General features: G+C 42.0%; 1 protein-coding gene across 3 annotated transcripts in view; it reads right to left on the bottom strand.

Moving 5' to 3' along the window:
- Positions 1-15,189, bottom strand: part of ppp1r16b (protein phosphatase 1, regulatory subunit 16B) — a 49,624-nt gene extending 34,435 nt beyond the window's left edge. The window contains exon 1 of one of the 3 annotated variants that reach the window (XM_086088047.1): positions 15,042-15,189. The gene's annotated coding sequence lies outside the window, so the exon portion shown is untranslated. Of the gene's footprint in view, positions 1-559; positions 651-14,531; positions 14,619-15,041 lie in introns of those variants that run through there. The other 2 variants (XM_086088048.1, XM_086088049.1) reach the window with 2 other exon arrangements.
- Positions 15,190-19,063: the final 3,874 nt, after the last annotated feature.

Below are 19,063 nucleotides of genomic sequence, written 5' to 3'. Positions count from 1 at the left end.
GAAGACTTCTGTAATTAGTTTTAAAAAAAGAGGTCAACATCTCCATTTCTAACCAAACAGCTGCAAAAAAAAAAGCTTACATTCTTCATTTTCCGTTAGCCCCAGACGTCCGTCGACTGCCACACTACCAAGGTTAACCACTTCCTGGATGCTGCTGCACGCATGAAAGATAAGCTGACAAACTAGGGCAGCGCAGTTATTTTTCCGACAACTACAACAGAAAGTTCCACTCGAGGACAGAGCAAAAAAAAACGAAGTTATTTTTCCGACAACTACAACAGAAAGTTCCACTCGAGGACAAAGCAAAAAAAACGAAAGGCTTTGAAATGTCGACAAAGCAAGGAGCCTACTCTTTTGTGTTTGTTTGCTTTCTTAAACTTCTCAAAAGTGTTTGAGGTTAACATGACATTCTCTTACATTTGCATTGGCAAAAACAACATCTGGACCAATGACAGTCAAGGTGTAACAGCCAGGACATCTTCAAATACCCCCCCCCTCCCCCCCTTTGCCTATTTATACTAAAGTATGCATTTATAAGCTTCAGTCATCAGCCACTTACTTGGCGCGTCGCCTGCCGTGCCGCCGAATCCCATAACCAGTAGTGCAATGTGATGTTAGGTCTCGTTTACGTTGCAGCAGCAAACAGCCACATGCACAGGGTCAGGAAACCAATCGTCATAAATCATACCATCACTTCTGGTATGTGTGACAATTCGGCAGAAGTGAGTGACACATACACACGCGCGCACAAATAGCACTAGAAGTCAAAAGCAAATTGGAAATGATTTCCAAGGCCGATGGTTAAAGAAACAGGCTCGCAATTTGTTCTGGAGAAATTTCAAATGGAAGCTGACAGCTTTTTCTTTTTCCCTTCTGTCATGACGGCAAGGTTGGAGTGAGTCTTTTCAAAAAAAGACTAAAAGAGCCAAGAAAGTAGGGATGGGAATGCTAATCGCTTAATTGATGAAATAATTCAGTCCAATGTGGGGAATTTGTGTTGATAAAGCAAGTAGTATTTGCATAGAATATAGTAGTTGTAAAATGTTAGTTTGTCTGTTTTTTCCCATTTGGAGAATGGCGGCATGCTAACTTCTGGTCGCTAGGCTAACAATAGCAATAACAATTGTCAGGTTTCCATCCAATTGTTTTTGAATATTAAAGCGAATTTACTGAAAATGCGCAAAATCCTCTGTTCTTCTTTAGCACACCAAGAATCATGACCGCGGACTTAAGTAAAGAAATAGCATTAGCCATACGCCACAAGAATTACATCAGCTTTTGACTATGTTAGACTGCATTAATCACGGCTCACCTATTTTCTGAAGCTGAGCCGTGATTGGCTGTTACCTGAGCAGTAAGCAACTGTGATGTTATTTTCAGTCAAGAGCAAGTAGCAAAATGGCTGCCCCCTGGGGGGGATTTTACTGCTTGAAACAAATTACACAAACGCAATATTGATCAGAATACCGCATTTAGACTAGTGGGTGCCCGCACAACATATTATAGTGTCAAGGGGTTGACTTGGGGGTAATATTATATATACTATATTATAAAGAGACTTTATTTCTTAGACTTCATTCTCTGTGTAGCCCTCCATCAGTTCACTGTTGCTCTTAAAGTTCGAATAAATGTTGTGATATAGTCTTGTTTGTCTTCTCCAATGTGATTGCTGTGAAAAGGTGATATGTATTTAATAAGAATAAATTGAGATGATTCTAACTTTATGGGCAGCAATTTTAGGATTTGAATGTCAATATTGAGTTGAAGAAGCGAGAGTGCAGTCAGTATTTGTAGACAAAAGTGAAGATATGAAGTGAGAAGGAGGAGCTGTAAGCCCCCGCTGTGATATCACGGCCGCTCCCCGGGGTCCAAGGCTTGCAAATCACAGATTGACCTCAATCAGCTTCCTGGCAGCAGATAGGAATGCTACAGTGCATTGCACATTTTTATGGAGAGGAGGGGGGAAAGTGGCACCGCCTGAATTGGATGCAGCTCATCTGAGAGAATAGCGGGAAGGATGATAAACATTCTCACCAGCCGTCAAAGAGATTCTTTTTTTTTTTTTGTGGTGAGAAAGCGTTAATGTGTATTTTGTTTTGACGGCCACATTCGCAACACACAAAGTCTCATTTGTCAACATGACAAGGAGGATGCTGTTCCTATCTTGAGCTATTTTCACTTCAAATCAAAACAAAATAACAATCATGACATGACTATCCCGTGTGCATCTTCAACAAACCACACATCAAGTAAGTAAGGTGGAGAAAGCTATTTCACATCACGACCTGTAATTATTTCCCATTTCCAAGTAGAAGTGTAAGATGCTAACAGGCTAATAGTCAATATGCTATCATAGAGAAGATAGCAATTTTAGTACAGAGGAATGGAAAATCTCCTAATATGAATATTAAGTGGAATGACAATATTAATGTTGCACAATCAGTAATCACTTGCTATTTGTGTGGATTAGTTACAATATATGATGACGAACATTATCTATATTATACATATCCATAATCACCTCTATAATGATGATTGAGTGACCTCAATCCAGTGAGCTGAATGAGATTTTGTGATTTGAAGGCATCTGATGATTATGCTCACTCAGTAGGAGAGAGAAAAAAAAAAAAAGAAGTGAACTCCAATTTAAGACAGTGTCAAACATTTACATTATGTTCTTCATTTTTATGGTTCTACACGTCTGTGGTGTCTAATTATAGTTAAGGCCACACAGGGAGACGAGCTGTGCCTGGAATACTTAAGACTAAAAAAGTGTACAGCGCACCTCTTAATAAGGCAAGGCAAGTTTATTTGTATAGCACATTTCATACACAAGGTAACTCAATGTGCTTTACACAAGGAAATAAGCATCGACAAACACAGTAGTAACAGAGCAAGAAAACAAAAGTAGGTTACAAAATTGACTGAAAGAACATAATACATTGACAATGTTAAAACATCAGACAGCAAACTTTAAAAACATTTAGCGTAAGGAAGTTTTTTTTTAAATAATAATAATAATAATAATAAAAGAGAAAATACATGATTTAAAACTGTTTAAAAGACCTTAATCAATGGTATGTGGGGGAAAAAAAGCAACGTTTTCAAACTGGATTTAAAAGCATTTACACTCGGAGCTGACTTCACTTCTGTTGGCAACTTATTCCATTTGTGTGCAGCATCACAGCTAAATGCAGCTTCGCCATGTTTACTTTGAACTCTGGGTTCCATTAGTTGACCCAAGTCTGTAGATCTCAGAGCCCTGCTGGGTTTGTATTCAATCAGCATTTCTTGAATATATTCAGGACCCAAATCATTCAGCATTTTCTTCACTTTTTTTTCTGATATAATGTAAAATGAGAAACTTTACCAACTATTAGTGTCTTAGCATTTTATCAAGTCTTTTTGAAATAGGGTCTGACTTCCGGGCAGGATGTGAGATAATGATGCAGGAAAGTACTGTAATGCCACCTACCCGCCATAGCTGCCATCTTGCGTTGCCACTCGCTAAGCGCACCTAACTTAAATGCACTGATTTCTATGTAGCGTTTTGTCTTCTTCTTTTTTTGTCTCCTTGGTGAAAATGCCAGTGTGTGGCCTACGATGGTACCAATTTAGTCTGGGAGAAGCTCATGTTCATTTCATCAGTGAAAATAAGATTATAGATGTTCTCTAATAAGTGCTACTCGAAAAATGTTATCATTTGTCACAACCATAATCAATGAAATAAAAGCAAAGCCCATCAGGAAGGAAAAAAATGGCTATGAAGTGTAAACCCAACGTCTACAAGTCATGATTCACAATAATGAGATAATATACTCTGACTGGTCGATTCAAACGGTCAACTTTGTTTTTTGAGAGGCTCACTTACTCCATACGCGGAGTAAAACACACACTGATAGTTGTGTTTTCAGTGAAAACCGAACAGAAATTGTCAGCAACGGTGGCAACGCAATATGGCTGCCCTCTGGCTTCGGCCGCAAGAGGGAGTCCACTTCATTGTATACGTCCGTGCCATGATGTAAGATTGTTATCCAGTTGCTTTCTTTCTCTAGCATAGCAGCACCAGTTATCATGTTAGCGTTCCACCTTGATAGGCTTCGGCACAATAATATCTGAGACGCGAAATGATCCCAAATGAACAACTTAGGTCCGTGCAGGTTAGCAGCATGCTACAAGAATGTCTATTTTGTGAAGGCCAAAGTTATAGTTCAACCAGGCACGCCTAAATCCCACAAATGCTGTATTATAGGTTAGCAAACCAGCCAGGGCCATATCAAATCTGTGGGCATTTTTCATTTCTTCCTTATTTAAACAAATGGGGGGGGGGGGGAACTAAGGATTAGATGTTAGCAGAGGACATGATAATGCACAACTCTTTCTGTTAAAAGGGCAGTCGATCCATGCTAGTGAATTACCCAAAACACTTAACAATTGCAGGGTGTCAGTCTATCACCCCATAAGTGCCTCACTGTGATGCAATGGGAATTATTTTGTGCCACGAGGAGAGCTAAAGGAGCGCTGAACAAAAGGCCAGAGCACGCAGCCATTAAAACAGGAAGTTTGTCACTTTTGACTGGAGCAGCACAATCTGAACCCTGACCTGTCTGGCCTCAGCCACTAGCCCGAAAACGTGATTGAACACAGACATGAACAGGCCACTGTCACTTTGCCTGCAACAACAACAAAACTCAAGTTTTAACAATGTTGGAACTTTTTAAAACCAGCGACCGGTCCGTGCCTGGTATGTACCCCCCTGAGAAATACTGGCGACCATTCTGGCGCCTATCACGCTTCTCTCGCCAAATGTCCACTGTGACAGACCGCTGCCTAGAAAATGGATGATGGATAATGAACTTCACTTGTACGGCAGTGAAAATTGCCTGTAATGTACCAAGAATAAAGAATTATATAACGCCAATAACGATCCTCCCCGCCCCGGCTTGTAGACACGCTTCTTCTAAACGCTGCAATGATGAAGAGGCTTAAATGTGTTTGGAGAGCTGCTGCAGCGATGCGCCACTTGAACAATCTCTTCTCTTGCCTCCCTCCTCTCTCCCCCCCCCGGGGCGTCCTCTCCGAGGACATTTTGATTCTGTCTGGGTGACTTGTCCTAGTTGGCACTGGGCTCGCTGGCAGCGTGGCGGGAGACCGTAGCTCCTCGGGTAAAGCCTTGACTTAAAGAGCTTTGGGTCGTCTCCATTCTCGTACGTCATCCTCCCTGTCATCTCGCAACCGTCGGGTACACCGACGTGTAACTGAGTGATGGGAACCATCGGCAAGTTTTACATCATTTTGAGGGCTTTCGCGTACTCGAAAACCCACCAGAGAGCACGCAGAGCATTCATAATGGTTACTGCAAGACAAACAGCCATTCACCCGTATGGACAATTTAAAGTGTTTGTTTTTGGAATGTGGGAGGAAGCCAGACGAACAAACTCCTCACAAAATATACGGCGCTGAGTTTCGAACCTCAAACCTTAGTACTGTGAGGCCGACATGACAACCGATTGGCCACTGTGCTGTGGCAAGGTGAATATATAAGATGGAAAAAAAATACGTCCACCATAAAAAAAAAAAAAGGGCAACCGTGTCAAGTTTTAACAACAAATTCCGACAAATGTCAGAGATGTACATATTTTCTGCTTCTGTATGAGGCCACCATCGTGTCAACAGCAGGTCATCCATCGCCCCTGACGACGAAGCAGTGAGCAAAGTGAAGCATTTAAAGTCACTCTAACTGGACACTTTGTACGCTTCTTGTTTGTTTTTTTGTGCACATAAACTCTGGAAGCGCACACTTTTTACTATGCCACTCTTGAGCAGAAGGTCACATTGACTCGTGTATTATTATTACATCTGTGGACTTAATGATCATTATTCTTTTTATTTTCATGATGTGTCGGTAGCACCGCTGCCTGAGTCTTGACTTATCAATATTTTATTTCCACATTAGCTTCTTAGGGAAAAGCAATTCTATCACAGTTTTTCAAAGCTACTGTAACAGATGAAGTCATATAGTGTAGCTCTAACGTCCCGGATTATAACGACATCATTTTTTTGCAGCCACCTTGGGGGAAATTAACAATCAATTCATTATTTTTTGCAGCTATGGGAGAATCTCTCTTTGAGTGTTCTGAATTGCTTTTCAATGCCAGGATTGCCCGCAAGAGTTGTGCCGTAGCATTGATGTTGAGGGTTTAGCTGACATCATGTTGGTCTTCTTAAGCCCCCAGCAGCCCCTTACAGGCGCCATGATTGGACGCAAGAAAACTACGCAAGACTTCAAAGTACCACGGTGATCTTTCGGTTGAGCGTGGGCAGAAAATCCATTTGATATAGAAAGTCCCCCGTAAAGTAGTCTTTCATTTGAAAAAGTTAAGAGAAACACCGATAAGACCGCCGACTGTATTATCATCAACTATGATCCAATATCAAAAAGGAAGTTTGCTTTGACGTAGTCTACGCTAATGAGACACAGAGGACCCAAGTAACTTCAGTGCAGTCCTTCACTGGGCTCACAATTAGGCGGCCATCCAAACAAGGGCGGCCGTCACCGTTGGCTTCTGCATTCTTAATTGGTTTGCCGTCTTCATTTCTGATCGTTTCATCAGCTATGTGCAGGTTTGAGGTCGCAGCGCAGGTTCACAGCCAGATCCAGAGCTTTACAGGCTTCCCTGAGAATACCTCCGACTGATCTTTTTTTCTCCAAACTCAGTCTTCAAAAGTATAAGCATTGCCTGGCTCTTTTTTTTTTTTCTGCAGGACTCCATTTTCCGAGTGAGCAAAAAGCCTGTGACCGGGCCTGCAGCTTTTTCATGTTTAGAGAGCCCTCTGTCATGACCTGGGCGGGGGTTATTCCTCCATCTGCTCCACACGGCCGACACGTGCTGCTAAAATCTGCATGTGTGTTTATATTTATGAAGAGGGGGAAAAAAACGCCCTGGCGTCCAGGTTGCTTCCTGCTGCATTTCACTGCACGATATTTGGGGAGTTCCCTTGAACGCTTTCTAAAAAACCTTTCTTTCACTTTCTCCTCTGTCCCTGCCTGGATCCTTTTCTCTCACTGTAGAGTCATTTGGCTGCCTAATGATGTCCCGACCAGGGTAAACAAGACTGAGACTCGGCCAGCCTGCAGTAAGTGTCACTTCTAATCTGATGCCCGGGCGAGACGAGTGTGCACTGAGGCTGCCACACTGGCCCGTTTAAACAGCGTGCAAAGGCGGAGGTGGGGGGCGGGGGGGGGGTGTACGGGGGGGGGGGCTGTTGCTGCTGGCCATGATGTGATTTCTTATCTTACGACGCTATAAAAACTCAAAAGGGACGAGAGGGCGTTACATCAAAATAGTCCACCCCCCCTACCCCCCCTCATTTACAGGACAGCTTGTGCTCTGCATAGGCAAATTCTCTCTGGAGGTTTTATCCAGGGCAACATAATTACAATAGAGTACTCAGCACAAACAGTGAACTACAAAGTACTGTATAAGCCACACAAAACCAGTTTTCTTCGAATAGTGGACCTTTCTGTAATAGCAGATGCTTCGTCAGTCATGCTGGCAACAATCCGCCCCGATGCACTCGGGGGGCCAGTTGTCCCGCAACCTCCAAACCGCCACCGACTTCATTTGTTGTCGATAGCAGCATTTTAATGAGGGCTCTGTTACACTTAACAGACAACCATTTACAACAAACTTACATACAAGGACAGCAAGTAAGCATTGCACCAACCATTCTTAAAATTCCATCTATTAATAAATGGAATACATGGAATTCAAATTCTAAATCCACAGGAGAAACATCCCCAGTCCGGATTCTGTCAACTGTCTGAGACGTCACTGAATACAATGCCGGCATGAAAGCAGGAGTTCAGAACATTACAAATAATATTTAAATGTCACAATCGATAATCAGAAACATTTAGTTAAATCATCGTCATCCATAGTTGAGTCAACAGATAACTACTACAGACACGGTGATTAACTTCTTTTTTACACTCAATGAGATGTGACTTTTACGCCCTCCACAATTGTCTATAATTCGTTCGTGGAAGTTAAGAGAGATTTACATGCGGACCTCGGGTGCATTTTTTCCTTCATCAAATAATCGGTAAGCCATTTATTTTTGGGGTCATATCTTCTTGTGGTGTGTTTTAAACGGTTAACACAATTTTAAATTTGTTTTGGTTGGAGTGTTTTTGCTCTTTGCGGAAGAGCTCTCGGCTCCTATCATCATGACATATCATCCTCTTATAGTTGTTGACCTCTTACAATGTAATTTATTTTTTAATGTAATTTAAAAAAAATATTGTTGACTTAGTAAACTTGCATCAGTGTCAACTACAAAGGATGTATTTCCATTACTGGTGTGCAAAGGCTTTCAGTACATCGACTGTTTTCTGTCTTTGGGCAAAAAGTAATCAATGTGGGGGGGGGGGGGGTTGAGGAAATACAAGGCAAAGTTAATGAATCTCAAGCGGACCGTCTCGCTTGAAGATGAATCAAGACTGCGATCTGACTGAGCGGACACGCATTCCTTTCATATTCGAAAGATCGGTAAACGCCACTTACACGGTCTGTCGTCCGGCGGTCTCGTTACAATGACAAAAGAAAGAAGGGGCTCCAAGATGTCAGCGTGTGATCAATCACACAAGTGCAGTACTGCACTGTTGAGTGGCATTTCGGTGGTGTCGTTCAAACCTTTCCGCCAGTTGCCGTTACAACCAAATATGTGAATAGTGTGTTAGCTAGACCTCCTCCAAAGAGGCATTCAGACATGTTTGATCAATATGATAACAAGTTTTAAGTCATCTCGTTTTTAAACCCTCCGAATGATGTTAGGTCAAATAGAATGGTTCAAACTTCAAAGCGAGTGTGTGTGTGTGTTTATGAGGAAAAACATGCAGTAAAATGCTCCAACTTAACAACAGAACAAACCACAAAACACTGAGGCACACGCGCGCACACGCACGCCTTGAGTGCAGCTTATCCCAGACCAGCCACCGCCAGGCACACGAACCACGTGACCCATTTAAGCCAATGGTTACAGAGGCCAACCAGACATTAAAAATGAGTCAACACGACAGAGAAAGTTCATGAAAAATATCTCCAACAAGCTTCCTTCACTTTCAACATGCCTCTGACCTTAAATCTAATTTCCTATTCACTCACTGAGAGCGTACAAATCTTCATTAGATAACGGCTTCATTCCCCCCCCCCTGCGAGTAGGCAACATACTTTGTACACAAATACTCATTCATACTGCACAACCATCATCAATGAAAGCGGAAACACAGATGAAAGGATAAATAAAATGAAGTGCACACACAACAAATTATATTGCGCAAACGTAGCTAATTGCAGCCATGGGCAAACCATGTGCTTAGCAGAACGGAACTACACATAACACAGAGGAATAACAGCAACAATTAAAATGGAACAAGAAAAACTTACCCCTCATTAAAAAAAACAGAAGAAGAAAAAAAAAAAGGGAAAAAATAGAATTGCCCTGAGGAGTTAAAGCATCGTGGAGGTCTGCATGGATAAAGCTCAACTTCCCGCAACTGACATGATGTTTCCCTTCATTTGACAGTACACGAGTTCAATCTGCTTGTTTGAAACATGTAGTGCACTATAAAGTGGTTGAAAGGTAAATATTCCCATAATACATGTATTGAAATAAACATTACATGTTCATCATTACATGGGAAAATGACAGTAAATCTTCATTTTCAACTTATTAGTATTTTCTGTTTGGAAAAAAAAATGTTTTCATAATGACTTCAGTGATGCTTTTAAAAAAAAACTACTGTGAGCAATTTCTAATGTCTGGTTAAATTTCACCCACGCTATATCAAGATGCAATGAACAATCAATTTCTCACGATCAATCAATTCTTAACGATTATGCCCATCCCGAATGTTGCGTGAAAAACGTTTCCTGACATGCCGACATTCACACAGTTGTTGAAGCAGCTGTTATTATCCCAAAAGGCGGATTGCGAGCTTGATTCCGTGCTTTTGGTGTTTTATACAGAAAAGTAATATATATTCAAAAAAAAAAAAAATAAGTCTGATAAATCGGTTTAAAAAGGTGCTAGTGACTACCTGGGCAACACTTTTGTCTTCAAAGTTCAACGACTGTGTTGCCATGGCCATCAGGAGAGAATTCCGCGTGACTCGACTGAGCTTTCCACAACAATGTGAGGAAAAAACCCTGACAACCCCCCCACCAACCCAGCCTCCCTCTGTCAAACACCTTCCTGAACAAACCCTGAAATCACTTCCTGTTCAACAGAGCCTCCCAGCCTGTGATTGGCTGAGCTCCTTCTATGCAGTTCCTGTGTAATTGAATTGGAAAATACAACAAATGTACTGCACACGAGCGTCCATCTTTTAGGACAGCAGATTGTTGAAGCTAATGCTAATGGTTTTTATTCACCCAGCAAGTGGTCACTGCCTCAACCACCGGGGGGGCCGCTGATCACCTTATGGCGCCAAATACCTCAGATTCGACCTCACTCTATTATTTTAAAGCCGACTTATTACTTTTATCTGGCCGCAAATCCAAACGTCACATCAATTTATTCCTTGATCCCACAAGAAGGAGTACAACCTACACACGTTTAAAACAACATGAGCGGAACAAGTGCAGAGCTTTCGGAAACCGTGTCCACAAATAGCCAAGAGGATGGGGTGGACGGGCTCGAGGACCACCGTGTCACCTTTCGTAGCAGTCCCCAAGATTCGCCCATCGCTCTATCAAGACTGCAGATTAGTAGACAGCCCGGCGATCAGAACACTGATCTAGTGTAATCGCTTTTTCCACAGTAAGCAAGCGAAGCGGTGTCGGGCACAGCTCAGCGAAGACGTCTTAACCGGCAGGAGGTCAAGGAGCAGCTTTGCAAAAGTGAGGATGGGACTTCCTATGAGGAATGACCACATTTGACACCAGAGGTTCAAGTCAAAGCCAATGTTTTGCTTCGATTTTGCCTGCGTGGCTATCAATATTTAATGGCACACAGCCCAATCGGAGAACGGCAGAATAATTAAACGTGAGTTAGGGTGGAAAAGTACTTCTGGAGGCAACCAAGCGGTGAAGAGAGCTCAGACGAATCTCATTTTGCTGATGCGCAGCCACACGCTTTAACCTTTTCAAATGAAAGATGAAATGTTGCTTGTATAAGCTCTAAAAAAAAAAAAATTATAATAATATTTTCTTCAGCATTTCTAGGAAAGCAAAGAGAATGCCCCTTGCTCAGCATGGACTGATCCTGGACTCAAACCAATAACATGAAGTTGCCGATCATCAATATGTTGCTCATGATGGTTAATGACACCGATGGCCAGAATGGAGAACTGAACTTCCTTTCTGTCTGGTTGAAGAAAGCAAAACTTAAAGCCAGCTTGCGAAAAGAAATACGTGGCAGTAGGCATCATCTCGGGACTCCTCTTCACATAAAAATGGTTTCTTGGGAGCCATTTTGGACCTGCTATACTTCCAAAGAGAGATGCCAAACATTAATTAAGACAGCCTTCATACGACAATGACTAAGCAAAAAAAAGTTTGATGTTGTAAAAAAATAATAATAATCCCAGTTCGTAATTGCAACTGCTGTAATGTAATGACTGGAAACTAGGGGTGCCCACAGGAAAAAGTTCTTGGAAGGAATCCATCAACGGTACATCACAATATCTATATACGTAACTAAAGAATGCATTGGGTCTGAATGCATTTGATTAAAACAGCCATCTTTCATAACAAGCATATGAAACATTATTGATTAAGAAATACGACTCGATATATGCGCAATGTCACTAGTTTAAGTTAAGCATAAAAGTGTACAAAAAATGTTTGGGGTACAAAACAAAACACAAAAAAAACAATGATCACATAATCAAGCCATCACTGGTGAACCTCAACCTTTGTCATTGTTTCACTCGCAGATGGTCTCTCTCTCTCTCTCAATGCCAGAGCTGATGGAACTCGTTATAAAATTTGGCACCAATAATTACTGCATTCTTCCATAAACACGAGTGCAACCATACACAATTTGAAGTCCTGCTGATCAGTACACGTGAGGCAAGCATGAGAATAAACTGAGCCGTTGAGGACAAAACAATGGACATACAAGCTATCTCGTATCTTCGCCGGCATTGTAAACATAAGATCAAAAGTTATTTGCCGCCTACCACTCGCTACTCCGTAATCTTCTCGTAACTAATATGAAAAGAAAACAACGTCATGTGGTTGGCTATGACAGATTTGGGTTTGTTTACAATTTTTCGGGGGTGAACAGACACCAAGTTTATCGACAGATCTGTACCCCAAAAAGTTATCTGCACTTGAAGTGCAGTACACATATACTGATCATTGGCCCGACTTTGAGTATTTTCCCCTCTTAAAATTAGCAGATGTCTGAAAAGGATTAATCTGAAGCGTGGGATATGTTAATTTAATTTTTTTTCAGAGCAGATGTTCAATGTTTGCCGTCGCAAATCTGATATGTTTTCAACACCAAGTTCAGCCGGGATTGGGGAAGCAAAATGGATCAACAGCCATTTTAGGAAGCAACCCGAAGCTGGCGCTGTTTCCGGACACAAATAGAGCAACTGGTTTTTGTTGTATGATTGTTTAATGTGTCTCGCAAGACTTTCGTCACAATAAAAATGGCAAGGAGAAAATTGTGCCATTGCAATGGAGTTGCCAGATAAGCTAACAGTTCTGTTTATTCTTCTACGACGACTACGCTTTCTTCTTGCCCTGTGGCACTCTGCTGCCTCTCGCAGGTCATTCTTGGTACTACGGCAGACTTGCAATTTCGGATATTAAAAATATTTTTTGTGTACCCCACTTTATTTCGCACTGCAGTTTAACACTCCGGTGAAGTCCAAAAAGAAACATTCGTATGTAGGTTTGTATGTTGCCTAAAAGTTTCTCTGTGTCCAGTTGTGCTTTTAAGAAGGAAAACACAAATGGTTAGCTTCATCATGATTCAGATATGCCGAGTTAAAACCGGAGTTCTGGCAAGCAGGTCTGTATGCACACACACACATGCATGTTGACAAGAGCGTCCATGTAACAGCAGCTGGCGAGGAACAGCAGCAGAAAGAGCTCGGGACCCGCTCGGCACATCAAACATTTAAAGGCCGCCGTCGCCTCAGCAGCACCCGCCGTCACAAAGTGAGACAAACACAGGCAAAAGATGTTTCCATTAGCGTGCGTGTGTATTGTGTGCACGTGTACAACAGTACATGAAAGCGAGACCAACAGAAGCAAAACGAGGCTAACTCGAAACGGCTGTGATTTGGTGTTAAAATGGCCAGCATGTACGGTACTTTATCAATAACAATTCCAATTGTCATGTTAACAAGTCCACCCAGTCACACGGATCGATGAGTCAAAGCCAGAGCTAGTAATAAAAATAAAAAAAAGGAGTGGGTAACAATTAGGCTTGCGGGCCAAATCAGACCCACAAAATCCTGCTCGCCATGCAATTCTAAAACAAGTGAACCTTCAGAGGAACTGTTGTAGGAAAAAGAAAAACATATTTAACTTACTAATGCTATAAATACACCACAATAAGCGTGTACTATAACTAGTATACGGTACATGAGATTTAAGAATAATAACAGGTGCATCTGAATTGATTAGAATACCACAGAAAAGTTGATTTAGTTCAAAAAGTGAAATTCATACAGATTAACTAAACACTTAAAAATACTTTAAAAGACCAGAACCTTCCCAAATTCTGTATAATTATTTTTTTTAAGTCATATACTGTTTTCTTGAAGTGGTGAATTTTAGGTTAGGTATAAGTGGCTACAAATATATATATTTTTTCTATTATTATTTTTCAAGTGATCATATAATTTATTGGGTTGGTTAGATTAGTTATATGAAGTTTTCCAAAGACTGTCTATAGAAGTTCCTCATCATACGCTTAATAAGTCTTTGCCAACCCTTTGCATTGTGCAAAACCCAAAAGGGAACAATTTGAGAAATTGCCTGAAATTAACAAGAAATAAATTAAGATGTATACATATTCACCTCACATCCGTTTCCTATAGCGCTTGACCTCATTAGGGTCACGGATGAGCTGCAGCACACCCCAGTTGGCAATTCCAAGGCACGTATAGATGAACAAGCATTAAACGCCTATTGACAGTTAGTCTTCAGTGCCAGCTGACTGAGCAAGAGAATTCGGGTCCATCCTGAACTGATCTCCGATCAATTACAGTGAACATATTGACCTACTACAACTATTGACACTCAATGACAGTTCAGTCTTCAATTGCCGCAGATGTTTGGCTGGACTGGTCGCCAGGCGGTCACGTGGACCAGATAGACAACCATTCACACTCAAAAGCAGAAACCGATGGAAATGAAGTCTTCAATAGCAGCTGACTTGTGGCGAGAGAAGCTGGTTCACCCTGGACTGGTCGCCAGTCAATCACCGAGCACAGTAGGCAGAAAACCCATTCGCACTACGTTTTGCACTTATGGACAATTTTCAGAGTCTTCAATGAAACTTACGTGGTTGTTTGTAGAATGGCGGAGGAAACTGGAGCACCCGTAGTAGGATATGAAGGCTAAAAATTGAGAAATTAACGAAGCCCCCCCCCCCCCCCCCCCCAAAAAAAAGTGAAGCATATTTTTTTTAAGTTTTTTTTTTTTTAAGTGCTAAGGATGCAGTTGTAGCTGTAAGTGTCCCGGGAGCGGCCAAAGTCTGGAGCACCAAATGTACCGTAACAGCGGTATAACTGCAACATCTCCACCGGGGAAAGATGTCCAAGCCTGCCCCGCTAATCTCCACACAGCCCTCCGCCTTACCGCAGCGGAGGCGCCGGCCACGTTCATCCAAGCGCTCGGTGGCCCTCTGGAAGCCGGTAAAAGTGAGCTAACTAGCTAAAACTGCTCCGAAAAGAAGACGAATTGGGAGAAGGAAAGAGTCCCGAGTAAGTGAGACATGTCTCTTCTTTCCTCCCCGAAAAGGAAATCCCTTCTCGGGGACTTCGGCAACACGTCCGGCTCGTCGCCACTCACCTCTGCCCGGGGACAGGCGCTCCAATGCGGGGGAAAGCAGCGGCGAGAGCTCGGTGGTTATCCCGGTGGGTTAAACTTGTTCCGTTATAGTGGAGATTCGCCGAGCTGCTTAGCTATGCCGCGCGTGAGCGTGTGCGTGTGTTTGAAAAGTCAATGAGTGTGTACGTGTGCGCGCGCGCGCGCGTGTAGTTGTTCTTCAGGAGGGCGGGGCTAAGAGGAGGAGGATGCAGGCGCAGTGCGAGGCAGGGGTGCACCGAGGAGCTTCCACCCCCCACCACCAGTTGAGCAGAAAAACGAATACTTGCAGTTAGGGCTGCTCACAGATGCTTATTCCGTTTCCATTAGCTGAAAAAGTCACCTGTTTGCATATTTTTTTGCCCTCGTTCTGTAACACCCCTAACCCTGGCTAAAGTAGTGGCGAAAGTAGTCTCAAATTATGAATTTAACTGATTCTATGTGCCCATGTCCTGAAACATTCATAATTCGAGTTAATGTGTCCACTTGAAATGAATGGAAATGCAGTTAATCCGTTCCAGCCCCCAAACTATGTTGTCTTCCAGTGTGTGGTTAAAAATATATATAATATACAGTATTGTAGAAATAAGTGAACTTGTATTATAAATAAAATAATAATAATTTAAAAAAAACATGATAACTTTAACTCAGGAGGGGAAAAGGGTGAGGACTGCAGCTCCTCCATTGAAAAAATAATCTTCCTCCATAATAACATGGGGGAAATTCTTATTCAGGGGGGGTTACATCTGTTTCTATTCTTTTTTTTTTATTGGTTGATTTTGACATAGCAATCCATTGAAACGTCTCTTTTTCTGTAAAACACAAACAAACAAAGTGGGATGTCACCTGTCATTTCGAAGTATAATTCCCTCCAAATTTCTTGTGATAACTTTTGTAATTCTCCCTTTTCTTAGGAGCCAATCTGACAGTTTAGCGCTCTATTTACTTGTTTGGCAAAAGTTCAACGCGTTGACGTGCTTCTTCCGTATTCATTCGTAAAACGCGGCTTCTTCTGGCGTCAGTGATTGAGTGAATGTGGATCTTGGAACTTCCACCTCAGGACAGCATTCGTAGATGGCCATTTGTTTGTTGTCTTCATTAAAAAGCTGCTAAATAGTATTTTTGAGGACAATATTAAATAACATAAATATAATACAGCTGTGCTCATAAGATTACAAACCCGTATGTAAATGTTTGTGTATGACTTCACTGGCAAATGGATGTGTAAAAACCTTCCTCACAGAGAGAGACACAGCTATAATAATTCAGTGTCTATTAGGGAGGATTTACTTTATTTTCTTATCTTTAAAAAAACGTTTTTTTAATTTCATACAGAGCCGTGACTCCACTGCAAAGTGGATGTGCATATGTCCCAAAGGGGGGGGGGGGGGGGGGCGGATTCAGCTATTTTGGGAGGATTTCATATGATATACTTTATCCAAATGATGATTCATATTTAACACGCAGTCATGACTCGACTGTGCAACGGCAGTTTTCTAAACACAGCAAATGATGTTTCCTAATGTGTGCGTGTCTCCGTGCAAACATTAAGTCGGAACAACAGCATCATGAGAGTCCACCTTGATATGGAACATTTCTAATATGTCTCGGTTGCTTATTGTTTGTCTGAACGTTTTCCTGCCGATCTCATTGCAAGGCGCTCGATCGTTTGCAGAGGGAAGCGGGGTCTACCCTCAGGTGCAGGGTCACGTAGGTGAGCTGGATCCGACATCTCCAGACTTTTGGGGAAAGACGTATCGGGTCCACCCTGGACCGATCGGCAGTTTATCGCAAGCTCCCACGTAAGCGAGAGGCTTGTTCCAGCAAACTTTGGGCGAGAAGACGCATGTCGGTCCACCTCCACAGCTGTCAATTACAGAGCGGATGTCGGAGGAAAGCTCAGGGAGAACACGCAACACTTGAACCCAGAACCTCTTTGACTAAGGCAGAAATGCTAGCCACTAGCCCGAACCCAATCGATATCCTAAAGGCTCTGGCGTTTTCACGAGGCGAGCCGTTGGTCGTTTAACGTGAAGTCAATTAGTGTTCATTTTATCAGCCGTTTTTAAAATGAGTCTCCAGCTTCAATCACGCTTGTTAGTTTTTAACATAGTCAACCTCATCCCGTTTTTATTTAGTCCATTTTTAGCCGACTATAAATCTAGCATTTTAGTCCAAGAAAACATAATGTTATTTGTCCAGTTTTAGTCAAGCCAATAATTTTACCCCAGTATATTTTGTGCCAGCAGTGAACGTTGAACATTTCAGATCTAAAACTATTTTCACATGCAATTTTCTTTCTCTCTCTCTCTTTGTGATGAAAAACAACTTGACACACAATTACAGTATAGCAACAAGTAGTTACTATGGTTGCATGCTATGAGCTAGTAAATTAGCCATCCTTAATTAGATGCGGATTAACATTATTATTGGAACGTTATAGCATGTTCGATTAATGTTACATTATAATTAACTTCTTTTTTTTTTAACCGCTCATCGCGAATCCACCTCCTTTCTGTCCCATGTGTTTGGGCATGTTGCACTCACGAGCTGCAGATTTGAAAAAGGGGTGTGTCACCATGTGTCACATGACAGTGTCACAGTGACAGATTAGCAGAGACAAGATTTTATACAATCATATCATTTTCGTCTCGTCTTCGTTAGTCCACGAAAATGCTGCATACTAATTTAGTCCCAGTTATTGTTTATTAATGAGGGTTTTAGTCTAGTCTAGTCTAGTTTTAGTTTGGTGAAAATGTGTGTTGACAAAATCATTTTTTGTTTAGTTATAGTTGATGAAACTAACACTAAAGCCAATCAAGGTGAACTTCCCACAAAATGGAAGAACAAAACTAGCGGAGTGTTGTGAAGTGAGAATGTGGGTCAAGCCATGATGCTTGACGGAGTGCGGTATTCGCTCGTACCCCTCCCCACCGCTCCCTCTCCCCTTAACCCCAATCTCACTGGTCCCGAGCTTAAAGATTTTGACTTGCTACATATTTTATGGATTTGCACCCACGTAGCCTGCCTTGCCCCACTTCTTTTCTGCCAGTTGTGCCTCTGGTAAAAGTGGCACAATTTCACTACGCTTGGATTCCTACAAACTGGTGTGAAAATAATCAATACTTTGTCTTCTCATTTTCCAGGAGACGCCATTTAAAATGTGTATCATAAATCTGCCGCGTTGAGCCAGCGTCTCCTTTTTTATATATCTATCTTCGTCTCGGATGAGCGCCAACAGCGCTGCCTCTGTCTCTCCGCAGCCAACCCCCACCATTAAGATATTAGCACGTCAACAATGATGGAGTATGCCCCCCCCCCATCATCAAGTGCTTACTTTGTTTTCTAATCACTTGGGCTATTATTTATCACTTTGTCTATTGTGGTCAAGAGGATGGCGTGGACAGACCGGATGGTCGCCAGCGCAACAATTGCAATATGGCTAGAAAGTCTCAAATTCGTGTCATACGGGGCTGGATAGCCTTCAAAATAATAATCCCGGTTCTTACAAAACCTGCCTCTCACATTCATGCACATTTGAGCTATATTTCATTTGTAATCATTAGAGAATTTTTGCCACGACAAAAACAAATCATCCCTGACAGTTTTTTTTTTTTTATATATATAATTATATTGGTGTCCTTGAAGTGTTTTAACAATATTCCCATATTATTGTTAAGAACGTGGCTACTTGTAAAAGTGCCGTCAACGTGGACGGTACATGCACGAATGAGTCTGTTGGGGGCCATAGAAATGCAAATGCCACAGATGCAAATGACAGTTCACTAAAATAAGACAAGAAGAGCACTTTAAGCAGCACGCACGGCCCCCGAATAGACAAGACTATCGACTGCGGACAAGCATTACAATGAAATAATTGCATTTATCTTTTAATTACTCTCCCCGCAGTCCGTTGATGGACAACTTTGCAGAACCGACACACAAAGGAAAGTGATTTCACACTACATTTTACAGCTTCCCCCCCCCCCCCCCCTGTATTTTCCGAT

This window comes from Leptonotus elevatus, chromosome 10, assembly GCF_054856555.1.
Source record: "Leptonotus elevatus isolate MCC_2025b chromosome 10, RoL_Lele_1.0, whole genome shotgun sequence".
NCBI lineage: Eukaryota > Metazoa > Chordata > Actinopteri > Syngnathiformes > Syngnathidae > Leptonotus > Leptonotus elevatus.
The sequence above is the reverse complement of the archived record's forward strand: the minus strand, read 5'-3'. Positions and strand labels throughout refer to the sequence as shown.